The sequence below is a fragment of the Phasianus colchicus genome, chromosome Z (assembly GCF_987193195.1).
Source record: "Phasianus colchicus chromosome Z, bPhaCol1.hap1.1, whole genome shotgun sequence".
Lineage (NCBI taxonomy): Eukaryota > Metazoa > Chordata > Aves > Galliformes > Phasianidae > Phasianus > Phasianus colchicus.
The window spans coordinates 18,267,859-18,283,509 of record NC_143476.1 but is presented as its reverse complement, the minus strand read 5'-3'; the positions used below and the strand labels follow the sequence as shown (position 1 = coordinate 18,283,509).

Below are 15,651 nucleotides of genomic sequence, written 5' to 3'. Positions count from 1 at the left end.
TGAAGAAACTGTACTTGTTAATGGAATGAAAATGCAAACTCAAGAGTGTTTTCAGATGGATAAAACACTTTTCTATTAATTAATTTCAAGTTTCCTCAACAAATAAACATGAAAACCCTGTTTAAATAACTGTGTGAAGTTCTTAGTCTTCTCTCAAATGCTGGCTTCATAGAACATGACAGTTACCTTGAAGCACTTTTATTCTAAAAACAGTGTAGCTCATTTCATCTTAAAGCACTGGGATTTTTTTCCTTTTTTTGGTGCCTAATTTATCACACTAATTACGTAGATTGTTGAGCAACTAGAGTCTTATCACACACATAGATATATGTGCACGTGTGCACACACAAGCTCTTTGAGGTCTGTAATTCTAGGGTAAGCAACCTCTGTATTTTATGATTTGCACACAAAAGTAATTGTTCGGAAAAGCTATGAAACCTTGACTTTCGTAAGATATACATGAGTGCTGTTTCTAAAACATGTATAGCTGACATAAACCAGTCCTGAACCTTGACTTGAACAGTAAAAGAAATATCATTTGCCCAAAATATAAGCAGATGAGATACTTTTACCAGGGTCAGAAAACTTGGGGGCTAATCAATTTGGATTAATGACATACAAATAATGAGTTGCACTTAAATCAACTATGTTGTCAAAACATTGCTCTTTTAATCCCTGGTAAATGATGAGGTTTATAAAAGCAGATTTTTGTGGATAATTGAAGATTATTTAAACATATGTGGAAAGCAGATGATGTGTGAATCTAGTGCTGCTAAAATAAACTATATGTCTGTCAGGAGTCTTTGTACTTCTCCATTTCATAAGTCCACAGCTATCTGTATATATATATTTACTATAATCTAACACTATTTTATGTTTAGACTTTTCATGTTAAAATATTCCATACATGAACTTAGTTGTAAGGTCCTTTCAGTGCATCAGTTCACATTAGGTTGTAAAACAAAACAACTTCCAGATTGGACAGCCTTTTTTCACCCCTTTCCACCTGGATTCTTAGACTGGAAATACAGGAAGAGCTCTCCTTGGCATGTTTGCATGGGTACTTTATAAGCATGGTTGTAACTTTTTTGAAGCTGAGTGGCACATCTCCTTGATTTTATTTAAAAATAAATAAATAAATAAATAAATAAATAAAAGCTTCCCTATAAAATCTATTTCCAAGCCAAAAGGAAGCACAAGTTTCTGATAATTATTAAAAAATTACAGTGCTCCCAATGCTCTTTCTTTTTTTTTTTTTATGATAAGCAAGTTTCTGCTGATAGTGTTTTAAAAAATATGGCCAGTGCCCATGAACTCCATCCATAGAAACCTTTTGAAGTGCAAGTGCATTAAATGCAAAATTTCTAAACATTTATGATATCAAATAAAATGGTATTGATATTCAAAACCGTAATTTAACATGAAGTGTTCATCATCTGACTTTCCTCTCTCTGAATCTACTTCCACAAGCATGTTCAGCTCTAAAAAAGAATACCAAGGATCACACTGAGAATAATAGAATCGTAGAATTGCTCAGGTTGGAAAAGACCTTAAACATTATCGAGTCCAACTATAACCTAACCATACTGCCCTAAATCTAACAACTCTCCACTAAATCATCTTGGCCTTTCTTTGGACCTGCTCCAGCACCTCAATGTCCTACTTTCAGAAAAAAAGCAGATGACATGTGCTGATATGACTGAAGTCTTTGTATACACCTAGAAGAGCCATTTCATTCCTACTATCAACCAGAGCCACAGATAGGAATAAAGCAGAAGAGTAGAAAAAATAAAAAATTATAATGATAGATGAGTGTAATAAGGTGAATAGCCACTACTACTTTGGGCAACAGCTGCTCTGACTTCCATCAATAAAAGTTGGATTGATTCACTGATTGGAAAAACTGAGCAAATAATTTGTTTCAATTCTTATATTTTCATTATTTTTATATATGTCATGCTACATTTTGCTCTGGTAGATCTCAGGTATGTAGATGATAATGCCATCCACCTCCTCCACAGAACATCTAAAAAAGTTACAATTAGGAGGCTACGGAGTCTACAGATTCTTCTAATCTACAAAAGTATGCACATACCTTTGCTTCTGGAAATATTTCCTATGGTTGATGAATCCAGTCACTGGGGTCTGCCATTACCAAAAGTCCAAAAGTGAGGGAATCCTTAAAAAATATACAAATGTTTGCCTTCGTGACCAAAAGTTAAATCTCTTTGATCATGTTTGCACTGCATTTATACTAATAATTAATCTAAAAAACATCCTAAAAAAGAGCCCCTAATTTTGAGAAATCTTTTGCATACAATCTTCATGTCACTGTAGTTCAAAATCTGTTATTTCCAGAGTGTTCCACATCTCCAACATCTGAGGAGCACCTACTTTGATTGTCCATCAGTGCTTCCCAGCTCTTGGAACATACAGTTTCTTAGATGTAATTGAGTTAATTTTCTTTAATGGCTGCTGCTCAGCTCCTCTCAGCAGAACTGCTCCAAGACAGCTGCTACTCCCAAAGTACGGGGAAGATGAAACCCTGCAGCAGAAATAGCAATAGCAGAGCAGCTGACTTTATATGAGGAAAGGAGAGCTTTACAAGATTTTGGTCTTGATGATAAGGATTCTCTGTTACATTTTTAGAGGCTCCTTGAGTTTTCTCTCCTTTTATATTCTTTTCCCTACAAGTCCTATTTCTTCACCTCGATGCCCCATCCACGTCTTATTTTTCTTCTTGATATGCAAATTAAGGCTTCTTCACTTCCCTCTGACTTACCTACTTCTAACCCCACAAGAAGCAAAGTGAGGATTGTAGTTTTAATTGGTTTGTTGTTGCTGTCCTAGGTTTGTTTTGTTTTTTAAGTTATAAGAGCTTCTTTATATAAGTATAGCTGCATCTGCATTAGGATATTTGCACTGATCTAACCTACTCCTTTGTTTTTCAGAATGGCAGGAGAAAAAAAAAAAAAAAAAAAGGAAAAAAAAAACCACAAAAACTCCAGCTAGAAAACTCATTTCACAAACTCAGAATGACAGCATGGCCAAGGTTGTGAAAGACCTCTGTGACCACCCAGCCCAGCTCTTGCTCAAGCAGAGACACCTAGGGACCCCCAGAGCAGGGTGTCCAAGACCAATTTCAGATGACTTTCAGAAGTCTCCAAGGAGGAGACTGCACAGCCTCCATGGGCAGCTTTTGCCAGTGCTTTGTCATCTGCACAGCACGGGAGTGCTTTTTGATGTGTGTATGGAATCTTATATGTTGTAATTTGTGCCCATTTGCTCTTGAATATTTTGAATATTTTTTAATTAAAAATCTTGAAGATTTTTAATATTATGTCCATAAGGTTGTTGCTAGAATTCATTTCTATCTTGTTGCCTTTGCTAAATGGGGTGGATTTACATATGAACGAGCTGGCTAGGTTTATTCCAGGGAATTAAATCTGTGAAGACATGGGTGTTGGGTTGCAGTGAGCTTGGGCAGCATAGGAAGCCTGAAGAACCTCTGAGTTTTCTAGGATACCAGGATCATAGGTTACTAGCTTCTCTACAGCAGTGTTGCTATCAGACCATATTGTAAAGAAACATTAAAAAAAAAAAAAAAAGTATATTTTCCAGTACATTAAATTTTAACCTGCTTTCTGTAGATTCGATCATTACCAATGGCTTGTTTGATATAGCAGTGAAATTGTTGTAGGACAAAGAAGAGTGTTTTTGCTAGGTTAAATCCAGAATCTTCTCATATTTTAATATCTACCAATGCATTCAAAACTCCTGCTAGATATTTTGGAATTGTTTTTCATTGCTTAGACTATCTCCTGGAAGATTTGAGGGCAGGGATTTGTATCATGCTTCTGGAGTCTACTCTTCATGGATCTCCTAGCTAATTCCAAAATAAATACTTTACTCCGAGACTATGAACAACCCATTGTGACAGAAAAAGAGGTAGGATAAAGCACCTCGAAGCCAGAAGAAAGATGAAGGAGATTATGCTTTCAGTGACAAATACCCACACTCTGCTCCATCTTTCCTCAAATGGCTCTCTCTGTTTGCAGTTCAGCCATCTCAAGCTGCCTCATTTTCCAGTGATCCTTTCGCCTGCGTAAAGTTACGAACAGTTTTCCTCAATTCTTAATTCTGTATTTAAAATACTCTATCAGCAAATAGAAGAGCAGCTCCATGTACCCACCACATTTTTTTGTCTTTTGGATACAGGTTCCTTATGTGAACTCAAGTGCTCTTCTTTCAGTCACAAGATCTGCTAGGCATATTTAACTGTGTTCTTAAGAAAGAAACAAGCTGACTGCATATTATAAATGGAGATTCTTAAAGGAAAAAAAAAATTTTGATCTTACAGATATCGAGCTTAGATATCTCCCCTTCTTTTTCCCTTTCCTCATACCCTTGCCTCACCTTCCTTGTTCTGAGTCAGGAAGAACAGCTTTGGAGGGGACACATTAGCACAGCATTTTTCTGGCAAAGTCAGCAACTGTGTCTCTTGTTATTTAAAATCTCTCCATTTTCTCATTTTCTTCTCTCTCTCTCTCTCTTTTTTTTTTAATAAGATATATTTCATGCCAGCAACATAACCAGAAGGTCAAATCCCTTGATTTTAGAAAAGGACAGCCATATTCTGTAGCATAAAGTTTAGATTATCATAAATACTCACAGCTGCATTATGGAGGGGTTTTGGGTTTCCACAGTGTTTTGTCTCCATTTTGCTGGATTTACACTGGGGTGGGGAGCCTCAGCTAACTGCAACTCAGATTTTCTGAAAATAAACAGGTAAAAAAATAGGCAAGCACAGACACAATTTTCTCAGTCATTTCCAGAAATTACTCTACTGAACAGAAAGACAGATTTCACTTGCTGATAGAGAGACAGACCCGGAGAGTGCTAAGATTCCTCAGTCAGGATACGTCCATGTAACAAATTGCAGCATGAAGCAAGGTCATCCACATTAGCTCTGAGGTTGCTAGCTGGAGGCAAGCAACTGCATGAGAGCGGACCATAGGGGCTAATGAGCTTCTCTCAGGGCTCAGCACTGATGCAAGTATGTGGCTACCAGAGAGCTAGCCAGCTTGTCTGAGATGCTACTATGGGGCACTGCATCGTACTGTGCTGTTGTGAGGCTCTGCTCTTCAGCTTACTTAGTGAGGAAATAAAATGTGAAAGGCAAGCATTCAGTGCACAATGTAAAATAAGATAGTCATTCAGCTGACCGGTCCAGTCCCACTCACGCCTGCAGTGTATCATAAAGTCATGTTTAAAAAGTTCACCAGCTATGACAGGGATGTTAGTATTTAACACTCATACCTCATATAAAGATCTGGATATGTACATCTGTGGAGTGATCTAGAGATTAAAAAACAATGTTTTGATCTTTCTTTTATCTACAAAAGATCTTTAAATAAAACAGTTTGTTACAAGTGGGAGTAGAGAACACATGTTCAAATGCATTGAAGGCATTACAGTCCTTTGATATATCATAAAAAAAAGAGTGGTAAAGCAGGTCCAATCTTCTTTGCACTTATGCAAGTATTGCTGACATATTAATCCTCACATTCACCTCAGAGACAAATGAGTACAGGACACTGAAAAATGTTGAGGGAGTTATTTATCCAGCAATGAAAAAAAAAGAAGAAAAAAAAGGACTAAAAAGTAAAGTAAAACATGCTTGACAGATGAGAACAGTTTATCAATGTGTGAGGTATGATACACCTGGTATAGGAAGAGATATATCTTCTGCAAGGCCTTTGACACTGACCCACACCACATTCTTATATCTAAATTGGAAAGAGAAAGATTTGAAGGGTGGACTTTTCAGTAGATAAAGATTTGGTTGGAAGATTGCAGCTAGAGAGTTGTGGCCAACAGTTTTACCTGGCTGAAGGTTGTTTATGAGAGATGTCCCCCATGGGTCTGTCTTGGGACCAGTATCCTTCAACATTGTCTGAGGTTGGTGAGGAGTGTCTCAAATCAAAATGAGGCAATCAACATCACTGTGGACAATTTTACATTTGAAATAATCTCTTTGGAGTTGTTTGCTTTCGAGTGGGAGGGCCTAAGTGTGTTTACTGGCTGAAGACTTGGTCCAGGAGTAAATGAAACCAGCTTGATACAGAAGACTGGGAGGTGATAACCACTGCATCCTGTGAAGGCAAGCTATGAGCTGGCGTCTTCCTGCTTTCTCTTATATGCTGACTTCCATTTGCAAGGCCTGGAAGACAGGAACAAAGGAGTTCCTGCTGAGATCCCAAAACCAAAAGCTGTCATTCCAAAAGAGTTCACTCAGTCACTTTGGACTGTAAGTAAGACCTTGTCCTATTGTTAGTAGTCATCAACTGAACAACACAACCTCTGATGACCCATCACTACTGAAGATCAGCATCTGACATCAAGACATCTCTGGCTCAAGGAGTGCTGAACCGCTTTACTTTACTGTGCTTGTATATCTGTCTGTCTGTCTTGCTTCCCCTTTTTCCCCCATTTTCTATTTTTTCTCTATATCTTCTTTTATTACTTTATTCTTTCTGGTAGCTGTCTCCTAACATTATCTTATGTGTAACGCTTATTAATCACAATTACCCAATTAGCCAATTTTACCTCCAAGTAGCTGTTGTTACTTGTTGTTAAGAATGCTCTCAATAAATTGATATGTGTTATTTCTCTGAGTCTTGGATGACTCCATTGTGGTAGCAACCCATTAACTAGGGGAGACATGACTCAGGAGGTAGAAAAAGGTTCACCTCCCTCTAAATCCACTAAGTGGGATGAGACAAACATCTTTATCAAAGACACAGACAGTGGGCTTGAGTGTACCCTCAGTAAGACTGCAGGTGACACCAAGCTGAGCCATGCAGTAAATACAATTGAAGTAAGGAATGCCACTCAAAGGGACCTGGACAGACTTGAAAAGTGGGCCTGCATGAACATAATGAGGTTAAAGAAAGCCAAGTGCAATGTACTGCACTTGGGTCAGGGCAATCCTAGACACATGTACAAACTGGGAGAAAAGCTTTCTGAGATTAGCTCCAGAGAAGGACTTGAGGCTCTTGGTGGATGAAAAGCTGGAAATGAGCCAGTAGTGTGTGCTTGTAGACCAAAATTCCAAAGGCATCCCAGGCTGCATCAAAAGAGGGTGATCAGCAGTGTGAGGGAGGTGACTGCTCCCCTCTACTTTCCATTTATGTGGCCTCATCTGGAGGACAATGTCCAGATCTGCAGTCTCCAGCAGAAAAAAGACAGAACTTTTAGAGAAGTCCAGAGGAGGGTCACAAAGATGAGCAGAGGCCTATCCTACAAAGACTGGTTAAGGAAGCTGGGCTTGTTTAGATTGAAGGAGATTTCAGGGAGACCTCCTTGTGGCCTCCCACTTCTTGAAGGGAACTTATAAACGGGAGGAAGACTGACTTTTTACATGGTCTGATAGTGACGGAACCAAGGGAGAATGGTTTTAAACTAAAAGAGGAGAGATTTTGATTAGATATTAAGAAGAAATTTTCCTCTCAGCATGATGAGGTGCTGGAACATGTTCCCCAAAGAAATTGTGTGTGCCCTATCCCTGAAGACATTCAGGGCCAGGTTGGATAGGGCCCGGGCAACCTGGTCTAGTTAGTAGTAGCCCTGTCTCCACCAAGGGGATTGGAATTGGGTGATCTTTATGGTCCCTTACAACCCTAGCCATTTGATGATTCTGTAATATTTCTCACAATTTGGAGAATAACTAGAATTTTGAATACTTTAATTTGAAGCAAAGTTAACTTTTCTACTTTTTTTTCTTTGTTTTAATATCTTTTCTTAATGGAAATATCAACATTTAATCCATATCTTAGAGCTGAGATACACAAAAAAAGAAATTCAAGTACTCCTTTTTAAGTCCCCAGCAATACCCTGAGTGGTTTTAAAGAGTACTTTGTGCTCATTTTGTTCTAATATAGATTATTAGCTTACATTAAATTAAAATTCAAACTCTCAAATTTGCAGCTAATCCCTAACTGTATGGTGAAAAGTTAAAAAAAAAAAAAAAAAAAAAGGCATGGATTCAGAAGATATATAAAGATGAGTAATCAGATATGTTTGCACCTCACAACTACTTCCAATTTCTGTGTAGAGCCCCAAGACCTCCAAACTTCACTGAACATAATGAATTTACATGAACCTTGATTAAAATCGCTCTGAATTTGTAACAAAATAATGAACCTAGATGATTTATGTTTTCCTATTTTTATGAACCTTTTAGAGATCTGTAGTTCTCATCTATCCTAAGATTATTAAGATATATAAGGCATTCATAAGCAATCTGAGACCATTGCACAGGTCACATAAATAGTCTTTTGGAGGTTCACCTCTGTTGGTTTTGTCAATGTACGTGTTCCACAGTAAAAACAAGCTTTCTCAGGCAAAACTTACTGAGGGCTTTTAGCTGGCATTTAAGGGCAGTGCATAGAAGGCAGTAAGAATGCCTTCCCATAGCATTAACCCTACTGTTTTATTTGCGCTTCAGTTATGTCTAGAAGTGCTTTCTGGAAGTTTCTTTAGTCTAAATAGAGATCTAGAATTTCGCCTTTGTTATTTCTGCTGTTAATACACTGAATTAGAAACAAAACAAACATACTTACAGAAATTATGTGAGACATAGTAAACAGTTCCAGCATCAGGTTACTATTTCCAAACATGTGTTTCAACTTTCAAACAGAGGCAGATCGAAACAAAAATATTACAAGAGAACAATTCAGTGCCAAGTGGAAAGAAAGGTGCATTAAACCACAGCCAAATTCTCTCTTGCATACTTTTGTCTGTAGTCCTGATCCATAAATGTAGACAGACCTTCACTGCATGCCACCTCCTGTTATTCAAGACTTGCTGGGAAGTTTCCTGTTGATATTGAAGCCCAAGATAACAAGAAATGCACTCCATATGTTTTTTCCCTGCTACCTTATGGAATTATTTTTAAGTATGCATGTGTATGTATACATACACATATATAAGCATATACATGTGCTTGTATAGATGTGTAGTTTTAATTTCTTAGCATAAGCTAAGACATCTACAAAAGAGTTACATAAAACTCTGCAAATTAAAGCAAACGAGCCTGTTCAATTCATTTTTAGTGTGGAGATGAAAAGAAGCATCAAGGACACAATTATGCTCTTTGTCACAGTCAAGAAATCTTCAGCTGAGGAAAATTCCACAGCTTAACCTTTCGTGTGAAAGGGGTTCTATTTGAAGAACAAGCTAATAGCATCTGATTCACTTCTGAATGAATCATTCAATTATGCCATCAGTATCAAGGAAACAGAATGGACTACAACTTAAGGATAGTCTAGGCCATCAGATGCACTTTAAAAGCAGATAAAATCAGTCACTTGAGAACTGTAAACAAAGAGGAGAGGCTTTATTATAGCATTCAGAGAAGCATGCCTTCAAATGCAGGTATGATGAGCCATTCTACACTCCAACTTCTGATTTAGTCACAGCAACATTCCTTGCAAATACAGACAAAGAGAAGTGGGGAACAAACTGTTCTTCATGCCCTGCATTGAACAATATGTGTTTTAGTGGTGCTTTTTAGTATTTTAGTTTTTCACAACACACATACATAAGAGAAGTGGATAAGACTGAAAATCAATAAAACTGAATGAAATACTTGCCTGCAGGAAAACTAAAGGCCTGTATCTGTAGGTCACATATGAGCACAACAAGTATTAAAGCAAATTGGTGCATTGCCAGCATGGGAACATAAGGCCCTGACCCAAAAAGAGACCAGAAACTTCTCAAATTTTGCATCAAACACCCATACTATTTCAAAGATTTCCATGCCCCTGGCTACCCAAAGCATATGGGGCTCCACCAGGATAACCCTCACACTCCTAGGCTGGCAGTGAGGAAATGGCAAGCTCCTCTATGATGACTGACACTCAGCCATGTCAGGGAATCTAATCATCCATATGTTCCCCAAGAGAAAAGGCAACAAAAGCAAAGACCTATTTCTGCCAGCAAATCCCACCTAATTCTAAGATTTAGTACTTCAGTTCAGCAATCTTTGCATTTACAATTATGTTACAAAAGAGCAGAATTACCATAAGAAATGGTAATCTCATTCTACCATTTTAAGTCACATGTTGTGTGGGTGATTTTATGTCTGCACACTTGTATGCAAACAAAATGAAGAAAGACCTGAACGCCTGCCAAACTGAAAAGGAAATAAACAGCAGGGAGTGAAATGATTTTCTTCAGACATCTAAGAAACAATTACAAAGAGTAAAGATTAATGTCCAGAAGTACAAGAAAGAAGTTTAGCAGTTACTGAATCTCACTGGGACCTGGATAATGTTAAAGGATCTGTTCAGCTGTGTCCAACCTCAGTGTATTATCATAAATTTGTAGACTTCTAAGGCCAGGAAAGATCATTAGTTGTGATCATGTATTTTCAACTATCACTGACTATAAAGAAGCCTGAATAAAACCTGACACTTAGTGAAGCAGGAGAATATCTTTTAAGACACAGACAATTTTCAAGTGAAACCTTTAGTCTTCATTCTTAGGGAAACTGTGCCAGCCTAACTGTGCTCATCATATGACTAACGTGTGTAATTCTCTTCCTTGCAGAGTATTTGAAGAGGAAGTAGAAGCTTAGATGGGATTTAAACAGAGGTCAGGGTCTCTTCACTGAAGTTAATTTTATCCTGTGCCAGTGCATATTCACATTAAAAGAAGAAATTGACAGGGAACTCAGTAAAGGCTTTCATTTGCCATTGCAGAATCTCATTCATATCCAAGAGTGACAAAACAAAGCAAAAAAATTTGACAAAAAAACAACAAAAAGATTTGATTCTCCATATCATGGAAAGGAAGAACCAGAAAGCAAGAAGTACTGTGTAACAAGCAACCCAGGTGAGGCAGTAGCACAATTTGGTGCTTTTGTTGATGGATCTTATATTATCCTAGCCACTCCTGTTTTCCCTTACACGTCTTTTCTTGGCTCCCTAGTCTAGGTTCTCATGAAGTTCGAAACCATCAGCTTTGTTCACAAGCCTCCTCCTTCCTTAGAAGGAGGCCAAAGAGGGAATTATCACACTACCTGCTGACCCTACTTCTCTATTGCAAAACTCAAATGTGAACTAACATCCAAATGTGGGAAATTGTATTTAATGGGAATGAACAAGCCTCAACAGTTTATTTCTTCATTTCAACACTAAACTCCTCCATTCTTGGCAATAGAACCTCCTTAATCGCCTTTAATGAAAAATATAACCAGCATGGACTAATAAGATATATGATTCAGCAAGAGAAATTAAGAAGCCCACCTATAACATGCAACAGAGACTTAAGATATCTCAGGTTTGACTGCCAGAGTAGGAAAGAGAGTTAAGTTTTCTCATGAGCAGAGAGAAAGATGGAAGGAAGGGAAGGGAAGGGAAGGGAAGGGAAGGGAAGGGAAGGGAAGGGAAGGGAAGGGAAGGGAAGGGAAGGGAAGGGAAGGGAAGGGAAGGGAAGGGAAGGGAAGGGAAGGGAAGGGAAGGGAAGGGAAGGGAAGGGAAGGGAAGGGAAGGGAAGGGAAGGGAAGGGAAGGGAAGGGAAGGGAAGGGAAGGGAAGGGAAGGGAAGGGAAGGGAAGGGAAGGGAAGGGAAGGGAAGGGAAAGCATGTCTGCTGAGTCCTCCTTTCCTCCTTTTACCAATAAGCAGTAATCAGTGTTAGTCAGGCAATAGAATAAAATAATCCCTCTGAGGGGCTGCATAGAGGATGTTTCAGGAATTTACATTTTACCTCAAAACCCCACACAGAGTTCTACCTCACATTGGCAGTAAGCACTCTGACTTTCTGTCCAAGGAAAATATTTCAGTTGGGAATACGTGAATGGTTTTTGTATACATGAATTATAGGCCAAATTTCTGTCTCCTATCTGAGAACAGATGTTATCCTGCTGTGTCTAGAGGCAAAAAAGAGAGAAAAAGAAGCAAAAATTGACAAGAATAATTTTCCCCTAAATTGCAAAGGTTAGTCTTTCACCTCTGCAAATAGGCTACATTTTTGTCAGCATACTGTTACTTCTCTATGCACTCCAGCAGGATTTTAAATACCTAGTACTGTATTTTTGAAATATTTTGAATTACATGAATATTTTCCCTGAAAAGCTGTGTATTTAAAAACTACCTACCATTAAGCTAACCTGAAGTTCAGCATGTAAAAATGAAAATAAATAAATAAATAAATAAATAATCAAAATCTGGTCCCCAAATAATTCTTCTTCATTTTATCACGTATATGAAGATTTAGTTTTCTCTTTTATTAACGTTGTCTGAAAGATTTTCTGTCATTATTACAGGAAAAGGTCCATCTCAACTTCTAGATGCAAAAGCATTTCAGGACTACATCCAGTTCAAAGCTGGTAAAAATGTGAATATAAAAATACAAACTCTCATGCTCTTTTAAAGCTCCTAATATTAAAGTAAGGGCATGTTTAATAAGGAAAAATTTCAAGAAGGTAAAATACTGTTTCTCATTCTCATTAGGGTGTGGTGAAAATTTGTTCTCATGTAGAAAGTGCTTTGAGATCTTTACATGAAAAGGATTACTTCGGTTAATAGCAAAGTGTTATTATTGTTATTAAAATAAATTGGAGACAGAGAACATCATAAATGTTTCCCTGTAGGTTAAATCTGAGAACAGGTCTCTGCTGCATTGTAGCTCAGGTTTAACCTTTACAACATTGACATCATATGCATCTCATTTACACTGCAGAGATAAGGTTCCCCAGGGTCTCCAGCCTCCCAGTCATGGCCTAAACAGCTAGTTGACAGCCAGAATGCTGTAATTGTCACTGAACTTGTATGGTAATTTCAGATCACAGAAGGAAGCAAACAGTAATTTCACATTACAGTTTGTCTTTTAGTTTAAATGTATGGCTTTTTTTTAAGGATAAAACAACTGTGCATAAACAATCATGTGGATCAAATGCAAACCTCTAAATTTTGAAGGCCATACTCCTATGCAATGCTGTAATTATAACCCTAAAATGCATATTTATCCATGGAAAATCTGCTTGCCTTAGAAAGCTTTGTTGAAAAGGAATAAAATGAAGGACCAGACTTGCCAGTGTTCTCTCTGTTCCTTGATATTGTTTTTTAGCACTAACTACAGCTGTTAAAATGCCAGCCCTGAAGACTGGCATCTTCCTTGTAATCACAAAACAAACACAAAGCAGCATCAGTACATTCTTGCTAAATTTTCAATAGGGTCCTCTGGCAGAGGCCAGATAGGACTGTACAGTTCCTGAATTTGCTGTTTCAAAAATCAGGCAGTAGGAGGTCATAAGTGAATGTATCAATTTAATTCATGTACACTGGTGTCCAACTGGACTGTGGGCTTTGAGAAGTAAGTAGTATAAATGCCAGGCAGTAGTCAAAAAAATTGCATGGAAAGGCATTAGCTGGGTTTGGAAGTGGAAAAGAGAATTCAACTGAAAAGAATCAAGGCAAAAATGCTTTACTTATAAGCACTGACATTTTTTTTGTTTTGATTTAGATGTCAAAAACAAGAGGGAGGTGCTTAGTTTATAATGTTGTTATTATTGACATATTAAAATTTTAAAGCTTAAAAAATTGTGTACAGTTGCCAATAAAATTCATTTTGTATTGTTCTCATAAGAGTTATTTAGAAAGGTAGCTTGGCAAACTGTGTATCCTCTTGTGAACACCTGTGAACTGTTGAGTTTAATTGGGCAACAGCTGGTGCTGATTGTGGGTTTTCTTGCTGTATCTCATTACTGGTTTCCCCTTTGCTCTTTCCTGAATCAGTGTTGCTGGTGTGTGCTGCTTAAAGGACCCCAGCAGAAACAGTTACAGATTGTCAAAGAAAGTGATTGACAATGCTTTTCTGTGTAATCTGTGTACTAGTGAGCTTACTTACAGTACAGCAGATGTGTGATGTATGTGGATGGTGGTTTGGGGATACTGCACATTGGCCATCGGTCATTCATTCTCCATCTAGACATCAAGTTTTTCTGCAGAGGTTAGGAGAAGCTCTGATTTAAAGCTATTTATGGACTAAAAACTCAGAAAAAAAATATAGCACCCATAAAAACCTTGTCATTTCACAGTAGAATATATTCCTTGCTTCCCACTTCAATAAAATTTTAAAGAAGTAATCATGTGCTTCTTACTGTATTACCTTGCTAAGCATTCTCAGGGCAAAGCTGCTGATCCTGAGAGCCAAATTACCATCTTTTGCAACTTTTAGGAGAATTAGGAGTTCAGAGAGAAGACATTTTGAGTGCTGACCTTGCCAAAAGCAGAGGCGCTCAGAGTGCACAAAGCAGGAAAGTAAATGGCAGATGAAAAAAGAGTTTTTCTAGAAAAGAGCAATGAAAGAAAGAGAAGGAAAAAACGCTCTGCAGTGAAATTATCTGTTGATTGCAAAATAGAAAAATAATTTTGAGGATAGCTGAAATTGGTAACAGAAGAAGAGCACTAGATATATGTTTGGAATAGAAGCTACTTGTTACTGAATTGAGTGAGATCAGAACTAGACTGAAGCCAGTTCAAAAAACTTTTGAAAATGGAAATGCCCGCCCATTTGCCCAGTCCAAAGAGAGGAAGCAGTATTAAAACTAAGGATCATGAAAGAATTAGGCCCTTCACCTAGTGCTGTTTTAAAGCTAAAAAACAAACAAACAAAAAAACCCAAACTCTCAGATACAGGGCTCTGAAATTGTTGCTAAAGGAGCAGTCATTTTAGTGTGGGCAGATAAAGGTTACATACAGGTCAATGTAGCTTAAATACTGCAAATATTTCATTTATAAACTAGAAAGCTTTCAATTTGTGTATACTACAATGAAATATGAACATATTATCACCATAAATTTTACACTAATCTACCACATTATAACCACATGGAATTACTAAAGCTTTTTAGTAATACTTTTGATTTCAAAAGCCTTTACAATTAAGTTCCTTTTATTTTTCTTCTCTTTAATAAGAACAGGAGAAAGAAAAACAGGCAACAAAGAAGATAGTAATGGTGTGTGAAGCAGGTGAAAATAGATTTTAATAACAAAGATACCACTTTGTAGTATTGTTTCTACTTTATCAACAACTGAAGTGACATGATTTAGTCCTTCTACACCAAGCTGATGTAATATCTCCCAAAGTTGTATATGACAGACATATATTTGGAACTATATTATATTTCCATAGAAATAGAAGTATTAAATATATAAATAATCTCAGAAAAACTCATACCTATGAGAGTACAGGATAACTATGAATATTTATAATCCTGAATTGTGAGGTGTTAGAGTTGTATTAATTTGCATTACCATTGATAGAGTTGGGCTTTAGATTTACCTATTAGTGTTCTTATAAATCTCATTAATACAGGTCCCTTAGCAATGTACTTCTACTAATTCTGCAACCATGGCATCAGGAAGCATTAAGGTGTCCTGAGACAATTTTCAGCTAGAGTAGTATCCCTGTACCTAGTAGGAGATATTTAGTGCAACACTGCATTTCATGTCTTTATTAATGCATTATTAGCATTGTTATTACACTCAGAAGAGAATTTCTGTGTATACAGATGCCTAAATAATGGAATAATTTATTTACTAGTCCTCAGTAAGTTACAAAACATATTTGTAGTGCCTTGA

At 37.3% G+C, this 15,651-nt stretch overlaps 1 long non-coding RNA gene across 1 annotated transcript in view; it reads right to left on the bottom strand.

The window, feature by feature from the left end:
- Positions 1 to 15,651, bottom strand: part of LOC149912676 (uncharacterized) — a 50,817-nt gene that overhangs the window by 4,776 nt on the left and 30,390 nt on the right. The window contains exons 2-3 of the long non-coding RNA XR_016461430.1: positions 4,673 to 4,774; positions 2,096 to 2,179 (exon numbers count right to left, since the gene is read on the bottom strand). This is a non-coding gene — a long non-coding RNA (uncharacterized LOC149912676). The remainder of the gene's footprint in view (positions 1 to 2,095; positions 2,180 to 4,672; positions 4,775 to 15,651) is intronic.